Raw genomic sequence first — 14,180 nt, forward strand, 5'->3', positions numbered from 1 at the left:
AGTGGACATTCATTATCTTAAACACAGGGAGACTAACACACTCATAATAAGAAGGAGCCCAAAATGTAATTTGGGATTGGTGCGGTAGTTCAATAATAGTTCTTTAGTGTAATGAATTATTATTGATGAAATTAAGTTGTGTGTTCGGGGCGAACACGGGAAGCTTAATTTCATCGGGAGACCAAAATCAATTCCTCCTCTCGTTCCCTATCATAGCCTCTTGTATATAGAGATTTATACCCATCACATACCCACCTTCTTACCCATCCAATGGGGTCGGCCAAGCTAGCTTGGAACCCAAGCTAAGGCCGGCCAAGACCAAGTGGATGCGCCAAGTTGGTGGCCAGCCAAAGCTTGGGTCCCAAGCTTAGGTGGTCGACCACTAGAATATTAAAAAAGATTTTTATTAAAATTATTTCTTATGTGGATAGTTTTAAAAGAGAGTTTAAAAATTAAAAATTTTCTTTTATAGCTTTCTACAAAAGATTAAGAGAAGAGATTAATCTCTTTCCTTATTTGTTGATTAAAAGGATGGTTTTAATTTTTGGTAAAAACTTTCCTTATTTATAAATCATCTACATGTTTAAAAGAGAGTTTAAAATTTGAAATCTTTCCTTATTTTTTGATTAAAAGGTGGATTTTAAATTTTAAGAAAACTTTCCTTTTCAACCATGTTCATGATTTAAAAGAGAGTTTAAAAATTAAATATTCTCTTTTATAAGTTTCTACAAGAGATTAAGAAAAGATTTGATATCTTTCCTTATTTGTAGATTAAAAGAGATTTTAATTTTTAGAGATAACTTTCTTTTTATCCACATGTTTAAAAGAAATATTTTAATTTATAAAAATTCCTTTTTACTAACCATGAAGAGATTAAAATTATTGGAGAAATTTTTATAAATTTCTAGAAACAAATTAGGAAGTTTTAATTTTTGTTTTAATTAAAACCCTCCTTGTTTTGGGGAAAGAGTGGCCGGCCATTGCAATTGAAAAAAAAAATTGTTTTAATTAAAATAATTTTTCTTTTTCATGGCAAAGGAATTAACGAAATTTTTATTTAAATTTCTTTATTTGCCAAGACCAAGGATTATAAAAGAGGGGGTAGAGGTGCCTTCATGGTGAACGACTCTATTCTTTTTCTCCCTCGTTTCTTCCTTGGTGTGGCTGGCCTCTTCCCTTTCTCTTCTCTCCATCTTTGTGGCTGAACCTCTCATCCTCCTTGGAGATCAAGTGGTGGCCGGAATTTAGCTTGGAGAAGAAGGAGAGAAAGCTTATATTCCTTGGAGCTTGGTTGGTGGAAAAAGATCTTCATCTTTTGGACGCTTTGTGCTTGGCCGAAACTTGAAGAAAGGAGAAGAAGCTGCTTTGGTGGTTTCTCATCTCGGAAGATCGTTGCCCACACAACGTCCGAGGTTAGAAGAGGAATATGGTAAAAGTCCTAGAGGTTTTTGCTTGCAAAAGAAAAGGTATACTAGTATTTAATTTCCACATCATACTAGTTTTATTTCTTTGTAAAAATATCAAATACAAGAGGCATGCGATTCTAGTATTTCGAATTAGTTTTCGATGTTGTGTTCTTTTATTTTTCTTTTCCTTGTGATTTGATTGTTCTTTTTGGTTGACCTAAAGTTATTTAAGGAAATTAAATATTAGCTTTCCTTAAAAGGCTTTGTCTAGGCGGTGGTGGTTGTTCCCATATCCAAGAAGGCCATGTGCCTCGCCATGCAGTCCTGGAAGCCAATTTTGAAAATTAATATTTAATGGAATTAATAACCTAGGTGATTTGGATCGAACGTGTTAAGTTCCGCAGGAGATCCAAGTCTAAACCTAAAAGAACAAACAAATTAAACTTTGGATCAAACGTGTTAAGTTCTGCAGGGGATCCAAGTTTAATTTAAAAGAACACATGGTAGCTAGGAAAAGGTTCAGACCTTTGTACAAAAATTTTATACAGTGGAACCGTTAGGCTTTCCGAGTAGCAACCAACACCTCCACCGTACGATCAAGACTATTTCAATTCTTGGAGGCGAATGATGGAATGTTTTGTAGGAAGCAACAATTTTGACAACTAGATTGCACCGAGACAACCTTCTCAAAACTCAGAAGCAAACACAAAGACAATAGATATATTAATTAGTGTTTTGACTAATAAAATTTTGTGTCGATTAGAATATTACAAGAACATATTCGAGCTATAGACCAAATTGATCAAGCTTCACGAGACTCCGTCGAGGTTAGAAGATCAAGGAAAAAGTGAGTTCGAATCTTGAGGGCTATCCTTAGAGTCAGATACAGAAGAGCAAGTCCAAATCAACTTCATGGCACTAATCGCTGAGGAAGAAACTGATGAATTCGAACTCGAGTCAAAATAGGTGTCCAAGACCAAATTTGAGATGGCAACAATCAAGGGGGAGAATCCTAACAAGGATTCAAAAGGTAACATTGTGAATATAAAATTTAAAGATCATATAACATGTTTTAAGTGCAGTGAAAAAGGGCACTACAAAAGCAAATGTCCAAAGAACCGTTCTACACAACTAAAGGCAAAGGAGGAACTGATGTTTGGAGTCTAGAAAAGGAAGGACTAGATCGAATGCTCCAAGTGCAAAAGAATGAGACATTACAAATCTCAATGCCCCGAGAGAAGATCCAAGGACTTATGGGGAGCAATTAAGGTAAATAAATTTATTTTACATGAAAATTTGTATGCTTTAGATCTTTCTTGTTTAGTATTATGAATTTAAAAGGCAAGAAAATCCTACATTAACATTACTTAACAAAAATAATTTAATTAATAAAATTTTAAATAATTCAAATATTACTAAAATTGATCAAATCAACCGAAACCTTAATCAAAATCTAGATCTAAGTTACAAATCCAAACCAAATCACAATTTAATCCCTAAGAGTCAAATTCATTACTTAGATAGACTATATCTAAGCTATGACTCAGGGGGGAGAAAATAGAAAGACTGTTCAATTAACTTGATTAACCTACTTTGCACACTTAGGATTAGTTTACTTTTTGTTTAGTTTAGAATGATTAGTTAAAAAAAAGATTAACCAAACCCTAATAACATAGCATTGGAATGGATTGGGATGATAGTACGTCAAGGAAGCTTTGTCAAAGGCATGTGAAGGCTGAATCTTGTGTATTCTACTTAGTACACTAAACTTAGTGGTTCTGATCAAAGCTACCCAGTCAAACATGGGCTAGTTAGGTAAAAACTTAGTATTCAGTTTTTTGGGTAGGAATATTTTGGAAAATATTCATCAAGTGGTCCACCGTTGAAACACAAGAAAATCATATGCATTGCCACTGAACTAAAAACTTATCGTTAGGAAACTTGCTTAATTAACCCAAGGCTAAGCTTGAATCTAAAATGGGTTGAATAATCTTTTCAAAATTCTTAATAATTTTAATATAATTAACTTAATTTAAACTTAGTTAAAGTAAATAAAAAAGTTAAAACTTTAAATACAAATTAATAAAAAATAATTAAAATTTAATTAAAACTATAATAAATTAAAACATAAAATGTAATACAAAATTAAAATTACTTAAAACTTAAAGTAAATAAACAATAACTTATTTAGAAGTTAAATAAAGACAAACTAAATCAACTTTAAATTCAAACTAAATTAATTATTAATTAATCAATTAATCTAGTTAAACTTAATCAATTAATAAACTATATTAATCAACTTAATGAATTCAATATCAATAATTAATCTAAAATTAATAATTACTCAATCTCAAAGAAATTTTAACTAAAACGATCACATTGCTTAATCAAATCTAAAATTGATCAATTAACTAAAAGTCTAAACTTTAATTCAAAACAAAATTAAAAGTTAATACATAATCAATAAATAATATAAAATAAAACTAAATAAAATTTAATTCAAAATTAATAAAGAATTTTTAATACCTTAAATAAATTAAACCTAATTTAAAGTTAAATGAAAACATAATTAAAAACTTAAAATTTGTAACACCCCAAAATTTTCCTCTATTTAAATAGAGAAAAAAGAAATAGAAGAAGAGAAAAAGAAATATATATATATTATCATAAATGGTCAGGGCTAGGATTGAACCCTAGACCTCTTAATTGAATTTGGTTTAAGTAGCCATTAGGGTAGTGGTAAAGCATCACATGAGTAGTAGGAAACAATTCATTATATGTAGATTCAGAGTAAAGAGATGCTTCAACTTCCTCTTAGTATAAAAGGGAAAAGAAGGGATGAAAACCTAATTTTCATCTTCCCTTCTCCTATACCTAGCCGAAATCCTTTCTTCTCCTTGCAAGTATTCGGCCAAGAACCTTAGGGTTCCATCCTTTGAAGTTTTTCAAGAGGAGAATCTAAGAGGAGGATTTTTCTTCCAAGGATTGGTACGCGGGTGAAGAGAAATCCGAAGGCCAAGGCATAGAAGGGAGACTTATTCTCCCCAAAGCCCTAGTGAAATAATTGTAAGAAATAGCGAAAGGATGTAAGTATCTCTCACCTGCAGTATAAGTTGCTTAGATGTTACATATATTGATACGTTTTAAGCATGTGAAGGAAGATGCAGGTTATGAGATGTATATTGCATGTTAAGAAAAGATAGATGCTATGATATATAAGATGCCCTCCAAGTTTCGGATTAAGAGCAATGTTAGAGTATCTTGATTTGCTTCCCATAAAGTTTTGGGACTAAGAAGCATAATCAAGTGCCCTAAAGGGCTTCCCTATAAGGGTGAGGGATTAAGCGCACATAAGGTGCATGTTAAATGACAAGTAAGTAGTATTTAAAAGAAAGTATTTTACTTTTAATTGACATGTACTGGCCACAAGGTCCATGGGTGGGCTCATAGATCACCCCTAGGCTCCTAGATCACCTAGTAGTACCCTAATAGGTTCGGGATTAGCTACCTCGGATCTTATTAGGGATGCACGCAAAGTGTTACAATGCTGGGGCCCAAAGCAAATTGATTATTATTTTCACTAGTATGTAATGTAAAGTTTTCAAAGTTCATTGGTTGCTTAAGTGAAAGCATCCCTAATTCGAAGACTTTAGTTATAAGGTGCAACCTTGATGAACTCTATAGTAAGACTTCTGTTTCATTATATGTTTTTTTCCATTACCTGTATACATTACTAGCATGGTCTTTTTTTAAGTGGTGTTTTACATGATCAACTATTTAAAAATGTATGCCATGTACATGTTGGGATTTTCGGGCCACAAAAACCGCCTTTTTGCGTTGCGGAAACCCCGATTCTCCCATGCCACCGGATCCATGCGAAGTTTATAAACAAAATTTCGTGTATGAGTTTACTAAAGCCTAGATCTACACTAGAGAAGGAATTTACCCTCGATGCGATGCCCTTCGCAATCCCGCTCGTCCAACGGTTCGCCGGATCTCGAGATCGTCAAGCGTACGATCCTCTAGAAGTATTCACATGAACAAACTAGGTGGAGAAGACCAAACAAAGGTGTGCTAGCACCTTATGTGGTTCGGCCAAAGAGGAGGAGAGGGAGAGGAGAATGAGAGCAAGGAAGAAGATGGAATGAATTGGCTTGAATGAAAATTAACTCATCATTCCACCAAAAGTGGCCGACCACTATTGGAGTTGTAACTCCATTCTAATTTAATGTGGCCATTAAAGAGGAGATTTGTAACCTCCATGAGGTGGCACACACATATGCTAAACATGATGATGTGTAACACCATTATTGGCCACTTAATGCCAACTCACAAATGAGGTGGCATATAGTCAAGTCAAACTTGACTTTTCCTCTTCCTCTCAAGTTAAGTCAAATTGACATTATAACTCCCATGGTTGATCAAATCCAACCATTTGATTCAAACCAATTTAATATAATGGATTTAATTCATTTAATTAAATTGATTCAATGAGTCATAATCTAAATTAGAGTCATTGAACACATGAATCAAATTGAGTCCAACTCAATTAGTTCAATTAGGATTACTCTTAATCCAATTTGATTCATCACATGAATCTAATCCTCTTGGTTCATCATATGAACCTAATCTCCATCTAATTGTCCTTTGTGTGTAATCCTATAGGTTCTTGTAACGTTGACAATGCCCCTAAACCCATTTAGAACATAAGTAATGAGCGGTATCTGTAACCCCTGCCCTCCCTGCTACTCAAAGGGACGGGGCTACTTACTTACTTAACTATTCCAGGATACATGCATATTTAAAATTTCTTTCTTATAACATAAAGCAGCGGAAATGTCATAGAGTTACACTGGAATGTAACATAAATACAATGGTTCATGTCAAACATAACAAACATTATAGCAGGTCTTATTTGTCTTAGCCGAGCCACTGCCACACACACTTCCTTGCCTCTCCTGCAGCTCCCTTAGGTCATCCATCCCTTGCCTTTATCTGTGGTACAAGGAAGTAAGCTATGAGCACACGAGCTCAGTAAGATTCTTTCCTACTCACAAAATCTGTATCTCAAGCATAATCATACAAGCATATCATCAATGAAAACATAATCATCAATATGTGAGCAGAGTTTCTTATTATAACATATCCTTATGAATCATGTTTCTAACATATCATAAACAAAGGAATCATATGAGTTGAATCATGAGAAGCATAACATATCATCATATTACATGGAACATAGGAAGAAACATCTCATATATAAATGGGTGCATGATGCAAAATGTCCTTTTAAAACATATGCCATGTCGAGTGCAAGATGTCTTTATACATATCTTTTAATACTTGAACATAATATCATCATCATGAGGGCCCGTCTTGTACCACATACATACATAAATGCGTGCAATCCCTAGGACAGGGTAGCTAGCCCCGAACCTACTAGGGATCTAGACCCGTTCATAGTCCGTCGGTCTAGGGGCGTACTAAGGAGCCGATCCCTTTTTACTAGATCCGTTCATAGTCCGTCGGTCTAGGGGCGCTTATGGAGCCCACCCTTGGTACAAGCCATACAAAGTAAAGTACATGTCATGCATATCATATAATTGTCATATCATATCATCATAAATGTCATGCTCTTGTCTTAACATGAAGAGTGCTCTTAATCCCAACTTAAGGGAAGCAACTCTTTGCCATTTTCTTATCATATCATAAGGCATACATTCTTGGCACATGGCCATCATATAAAACCATTATCATGCTTGGTTCATAAGCTTACATAGATGAGCATGCAACATATTGACAACATACATGCTTGAGTACATAGTCATCATATGAATCATATCATGCATAATTCATAACATACATAATCAACATGTTACTGATCTTATCATAAAACATGCATACTTAAACATAAAACATATCATAAGGGTCATCATCATGCATAATTCATGAGTATACTTAATTAAGTACATGAATTATCGTAGGCAACCATAATCATACATGGAAAACATATACTAGCATCTCTTAGTTCATATTCTAGTATGTGAGACACCTAGTAAGGTCATGATTGGGTCTCTAACCCTAGTTATATATGGTGGCCGAGAGTCACCATGCTAAGTTTAAGTTACAACTACATATAAGCATGTGAACTTTAAATCAAATTCATGTCATAAGCTAATAAGAATGTCATGAGCATAGGTAGTAGGTTCTAAGCTTCTTTACCCCTTTTAACTTAGTTGTGGCTGAACCCCTAAGAGTATTAAGTTCTACATAAGCATAAAATAGCAACTACCTTCATATCATATCACAAGGAAAATTCATGGCTTGCTAAGTTTAAGTTTAAACTTTCTTGAATCCTAGGGTATATTCATGGCCGAGAGTTCATAACAAAAGAATACTCCTAAGAAACGTACAACATGAATACTTAGCAAATTTCATAACATATCATAAGAAGTCTATGAACATACTAAATTAGGTTTTGAGTTTCATGAACCCTAACACCTTATCATAGCCGAAACATCATATAACAAGGAGTAAACTTCTAAGCAACATATGAACACAAATACTTAGCCAAATTGATAACATATCATAAGGAAGTCCATGAGCATGCTAGATTGGGTTTTGAGCTTTATGAAACCCTAAAATCTTATCATGGCCGAAACTTCATAAGCCAAGAATATAAACTTCTAAACAACATGTAACATGAACACCTAGCTAATTCCATCATATATCATAAAGAAGTCTACGAGCATACTAAATTAGGTTTGGAGCTTCATGAACCCTAAGGACTCATCATGGCCGAAACTTCATCAAGTAGGAAATGAACTTCTAAGCAACATATAAGTATAAGTTTCTATCCCATTTTATAACATATCATAAAGAAGCCTATGAGCATACTAACTTAGGTTTTGAGCTTCATGAACCCTAAAAAGTTATCATGGCCGAAACATCATGCAACAAGAAGTAGACTTCTAAGCAACCTTTTAACATGAATACCTAGCCAATTTGTTAACATATCACAAGGAAGCCTATGAACATACTAAATTAAGTTTGGAGCTTTATGAAACCCTAAATCTCTATCATGGCCGAAACTTCATAAACTAATAAGTAAACTTATGAGCAACATGTAAACATAAATCTCTTAGTTAATTTCATAACATTTCACATGGAGGTCTATGAGCATACTAATTTAGGTTTTGAGTTTCATGAATCCTAATATTTCCATCATGGCTGAAACTTTCTCAAGCAAGAACATAACTTCTAAACAACATATGAACATGAATCTCTAGCCAATTTCACAACACATCATAAATAAATCCATGAGCATGTTAGATTAAGTTTTAAGCCTCATGAACTCTAAATCTTCATCATGGCCGAAACTTTCTCAAGCAAGAACATAACTTTTAAATAACATATGAACATAAATCTCTAGCCAATTTCATAACACATCATAAATAAATCCATGAACATGTTAGATTAAGTTTTAAGCCTCATGAACTCTAAATCTTCATCATGGCCGAAACTTATAAAAGGAAAAGAAGGTCAATAAACATCTTAATAAGAAGATCAAGCTTAACATCACACACATAATTTCTTTTCTAACTAAATTCCTACTAAGATTCATGAGCATGGTTTCTTCTCTTCTTTTTATTTTTATTTCCAAGAGTTCTAATCTTTCGAAAACACCGTAAGCAACTTGTACCACAGGTGAGGGAATACTTACATCCTTATTTGCTTAAGGAAAAGGGATCTTGCTTGTGGAGCCTTCCTAGAGAGGAGTCTTCTTTGATTTTGGATTTCGGCAAAGAGAGGTGGGGGAGGGTTCTTGGTCACGGTGAGGAGAAGGAGGGATGAGGAAGAGGAGAAAATGAGTTTTCCTCTTAAATTTCCCTTTTATTCATCATGAGGGAAGGGAGGGAAAATGTATTTTTCCTTCTCCTTTCTTTTATTTCTCCTTAATGAAAAGAGGAAGCAAGAATTCTCTTTTCTTTTGAGAGGGAGAAGGCAACCCTAACTTCTTTTTCTCAATGAAAAAGCTCTTCTCTTACTCTTAACTATATTGTTACTTCTCTCTTTAATAATAACTTCTCTTGGTTTATTGGTTTACACCTACATATGTCTAATAAGAGATCCAAGGTTCAAGCCTTGGTCATCTCTTTTTGGTTCTATTTTGTTTTATCATTTTTGCAAATTTACACATAAGGCCTATTTATTTTTATTATGATAAAAATATATCTAAAATCCTGCTAAGTATTCTATGGGTGTTACAGTATCTAGCAACATATCATTACTACCCAAGTTACAAGAATGTTGAGATCCAACATCACCTTGTGACTACTAATTGTGACTCCTCACAAAATATGACAAGTGTCCTTCTATCCTTGACATCTAGATTGATCAATGTGAGGCATAGACCATGTCATCCTCTAATCAATCTAAATCATGAAATCCAAGTAGACTCACTCAATCAAATGATTCAACATCTCATATTGACTCATTTGAGCATGGCCATGCACTTAGTGGTCTCACTCTATCAAGAATATCGATGTCACTCCTGTCATATAGGAGGGATAGATCCCATCTACATCACTCACATCCCTCCGCATAATTTGTTACATACCCAGTAATCACCTTTATAGTCCACCTAGTTACGGGCGACGTTTGACGAAACCAAAGTACATAACTCCTTATGTAGGGATCCATGGTGACTTCAGGTCCAAGGACTAGTAGTCATACTAATAACCACATGAGAAAATATATGACACTCATATAACGATCCATGATACTTTCTCATGGCGGGTCATTCAGTATACATTCTCCAATGCATACCCATGTGTCAACTTGATATCTCCATATCCATGACTTGTGAGATCAAGTCATCGAGTTGACCTACATGCTAGACTCGTTGCATTAACATTGTCCCTGAATGTTAATACTCGACTAGGAATGATTAAGAGTAGTGTACCCTATATCATCTCACTATTGATTCAACCAATCGATTGATATAGGTAAGAATCTTATACTCAAGGATGCTACTATACTTAGTTATTTGGCACCAATACAAGTAAGTATAATAACCAAAAACAAATGCCTTTATTAATATATAAGAATATGATACAATGATTTCATACAACAATCATCAAATGATTGGCTCTAGGGCTCTAACTAACAATCTCCCACTAGCACTAGTGCCAATCAGTGTAGGCTCTAAGCCCCAATGACCTAGTGTGACCATCATGCTTTCTCTGTGCCAAAGCATTGGTCAAGGGATCTGCGATGTTAGCCTCTGTAGGTACTATGCAAATCTTCACATCTCCTCTATCGATAATCTCTCGAATGAGATGGAAGCGCCGTAGTATGTGTTTGGTCCATTGGTGTGAGCGAGGTTCCTTAGCCTGTGCTATAGCTCCATTGTTGTCACAATAGAGCTCAATAGGGTCAGCGATACTAGGAACAACCCCAAGTTCAGTGAGGAAATTGCGGATCCAAACTGCCTCCTTTGCTGCCTCTGATGCAGCAATGTACTCGGCCTCTGTTGTAGAATCAACGACTGTGTCCTGCTTCGAACTTTTCCAGCTCACAGCACCACCATTTATGCAAAACACGAACCCTGACTGTGATCGATAATCATCCTGGTCGGTCTTGAAGCTGGCATCACTGTAACCCTTTACAGCTAGCTCGTCATCGCCTCCATATATCAAGAAATATTCTTTAGTCCTTCTTAAGTACTTAAGAATATTCTTGACCTCTATCTAGTGACTTTCACCTGGATCTGACTGGTATCTGCTCATCATGCTTAAAGCATACGAGACATCGGGACGAGTACATAGTATGGCGTACATGATAGATCCTATGGCTGAGGCATAAGGGATCTGATCCAAGTGGTGTCTCTCCTCTCTAGAAGAGGGACCTTGAGTCTTTGAAAGACTCACGCCATGTGACAACGGTAGAAATCCCTTCTTGGAGTTTTGCATGGCAAACCGAAAGAGTACCTTGTCAATATATGTACTCTAACTTAGGCCAAGTATCCTTTTAGATCTATCTCTATAGATCTGTATGCCTAGAATGCGGGATGCTTCACCTAAGTCCTTCATTGTGAAACAAGTCCCTAGCCAAGTCTTGACAGACTGTAGCAAAGGGATGTCTTTCCCAATGAGTAGTATGTCATCCACATATAATATGAGGAAGACAATTATGTCCCCTGCAACCTTCTTGTAGACACAAGGTTCATCTTCATTTTTGATGAAACCAAACTGTTTGATTGCATCATAGAATCAAAGATTCCAACTCCGAGAAGCTTGCTACTCCATAAATAGACCTATGTAGCTTGCATACTCTGCTAGTATGCTGTGGATCTACAAAACCCTTAGGTTGTGTCATGTACACATACTCGAGCAGGTTTCCATTCAGAAATGCAGTTTTGACATCTATCTGCCATATCTCATAGTCATGGTATGCTGCAATAGCAAACATGATCCGAATGGACTTAAACATCGCTACTAGAGAAAAAGTTTCATCATAGTCAATACCATGGATTTGCTTGAAACCTTTAGCTACCAAGCAACCCTTATAGATAAGTCCATCCATGTCAGTCTTTCTCTTAAAGACCCGCTTACACCCAATGGGTTTTACCCCTTCAGGTGGATCAACCAAAGTCCATACTTGGTTGGTGTACATGGATTCCATCTCGGATCTCATGATCTCTAGCCATTTTTCAGAATCTGGTCTCATCACAGCTTCTTAATAGGAGGTGGGCTCATCCTCTATGAGCACAACGTCATTATGGTCAGACAAGAGAAATGAGTATCTCTCAGGCTGATGATGTACCCTATCAGACCTGCGAAGAGGTATGTCTACTTGAACTGGTTGTTGTTCCTCAACTCCTTGTGGAACAACATCATCCACAACACTTTATGGTTCCAGTTCAACTTCTATTGAGGCTTCAGTGCTATGGTCCGCATCTTGAACTTTTTCAAGATCGAACGTACTCCCACTAGTCTTTCTAGAAACAAAGTCCCTTTCTAGAAAGACCCCAATTTTTGCCACAACTACCTTGTGCTGACTGGGAATGTAGAAGTAATATCCCTTAGTTTCCTTGGGATATCCAATGAAATAGCACTTATCAGATTTGGGTCCCAGTTTGTCTGAGACTTGACGTCTAACGTAAGCCTCACAACCTCAAATCCTCATAAAAGACACTTGGGCATCTCTCCCAATCCATATCCTATATGGTGTCTTTATCACGACCTTGGATGGAACTCGGTTGAGTATAAAAGCTACTGTGTCTAGAGCATAGCCCCAAAGAAATGTAGGAAGATCTGTGTGACTCATCATAGACCATACCATATCTAATTGAGTACGGTTCCACCTTTCGGATACACCATTCCACTGTGGTGTTCCAGGAGCAATGAGTTGGGATAGAATCCCACACTCAGCTAGATAGTCACGAAACTCATGGCTAAGATATTCTCCACCTCGATCTGATCGAAGTGTCTTAATGCTCTTGCCAAGCTGGTTCTGTACTTCATTCTTGAATTCTTTGAACTTTTCAAAGGATTCAGACTTATGTGTCATCAAGTACACATAACCATATCTATTGAAGTCATCAGTAAATGTGATGAAGTACCTATAACCGCCTCTAGCAGTGACATTGAAAGGGCCACATACATCACTATGTATAAGTCCTAACAAATCAGTCGCTCTTTCGCTGTGCCCACTAAAGGAGTCTTGGTCATCTTGCCTAGTAGGCATGACTCGCACGTCTCATAAGATTCAAAATCAAATGAGTCCAGCAAACCATACTTATGGAGCTGAGATAAGCGCTTGTCATTTATATGACCTAAGCGACAGTGCCAGAGATAGGTTTGGTTCATGTCATTTGACTTGAACCTCTTGGTATTTATGTTATAGATAGGGTTTTCAAGGTGTAGAATGTAGAGTCCGTTCCTCAGAGGTGCACTAAAATAGAACATTGTTGGGTTTTTCATTAGAGGAGAAAACCACTTTTTCGCGTCGCAGAAACCCCGAAACCCCCATCACCGGATCTGTGCGAAGTAAAATAAAAACAAAATTTACGAGTACGAGTTTCTTACATTTAGATCTACATTAGGAGAAAATCTTTACCCTTGATGCGAAGCCCTTCGCGTATCTCGCTCTTCCAAGTGATGCCGGATCTCGAGGTTGTCAAGTGTACAACCCTCTAGAAGTATCCACACGAACAAACTAGGTAGAGAAACCTAACACAAAGGTGTGCTAGCACCTTGGTAAGGTTTGGCCAAGAGAGAAGAGGGAGAGCAAGAAGAGAGAGCAACGAAGAAGATGAGTTGAATGAGCCTTGAATGAAAAATCAAATTTTTTCATTCACTACAAAAGTGGCTGGCCACCTTAAGGAGTGTAACTCCTTTTCATAAAATGTGGAGGCCATTAAAGATGGAACTTGTAACCTCCATGAGGTGGCACACACATGTGCCAACTATGATGATGTGGCACATCATCATTAGTCCTCCTAATGCCAACTCACAAATGAGGTGGCAAATAGTAAAGTCAAACTTGACTCTTCCTCTTCCTCTCAAGTCAAATCAAACTTGACATAATCTCTCTCATGGTTGATCTAATCCAATCATTTAATTCAAGCCAATTTAATATAATGAATCTAATTCATTTAATTAAATTGATTCAATGAGTCATAATCTAAATTAGACTCATTGAACACATGAATCAACTTGAGTCCAACTCAATTAGCCCAATTAGGATTACTCTTAATCCAATTTGATT

Source organism: Zingiber officinale, chromosome 5A (assembly GCF_018446385.1).
Source record: "Zingiber officinale cultivar Zhangliang chromosome 5A, Zo_v1.1, whole genome shotgun sequence".
NCBI classification, from domain to species: domain Eukaryota; kingdom Viridiplantae; phylum Streptophyta; class Magnoliopsida; order Zingiberales; family Zingiberaceae; genus Zingiber; species Zingiber officinale.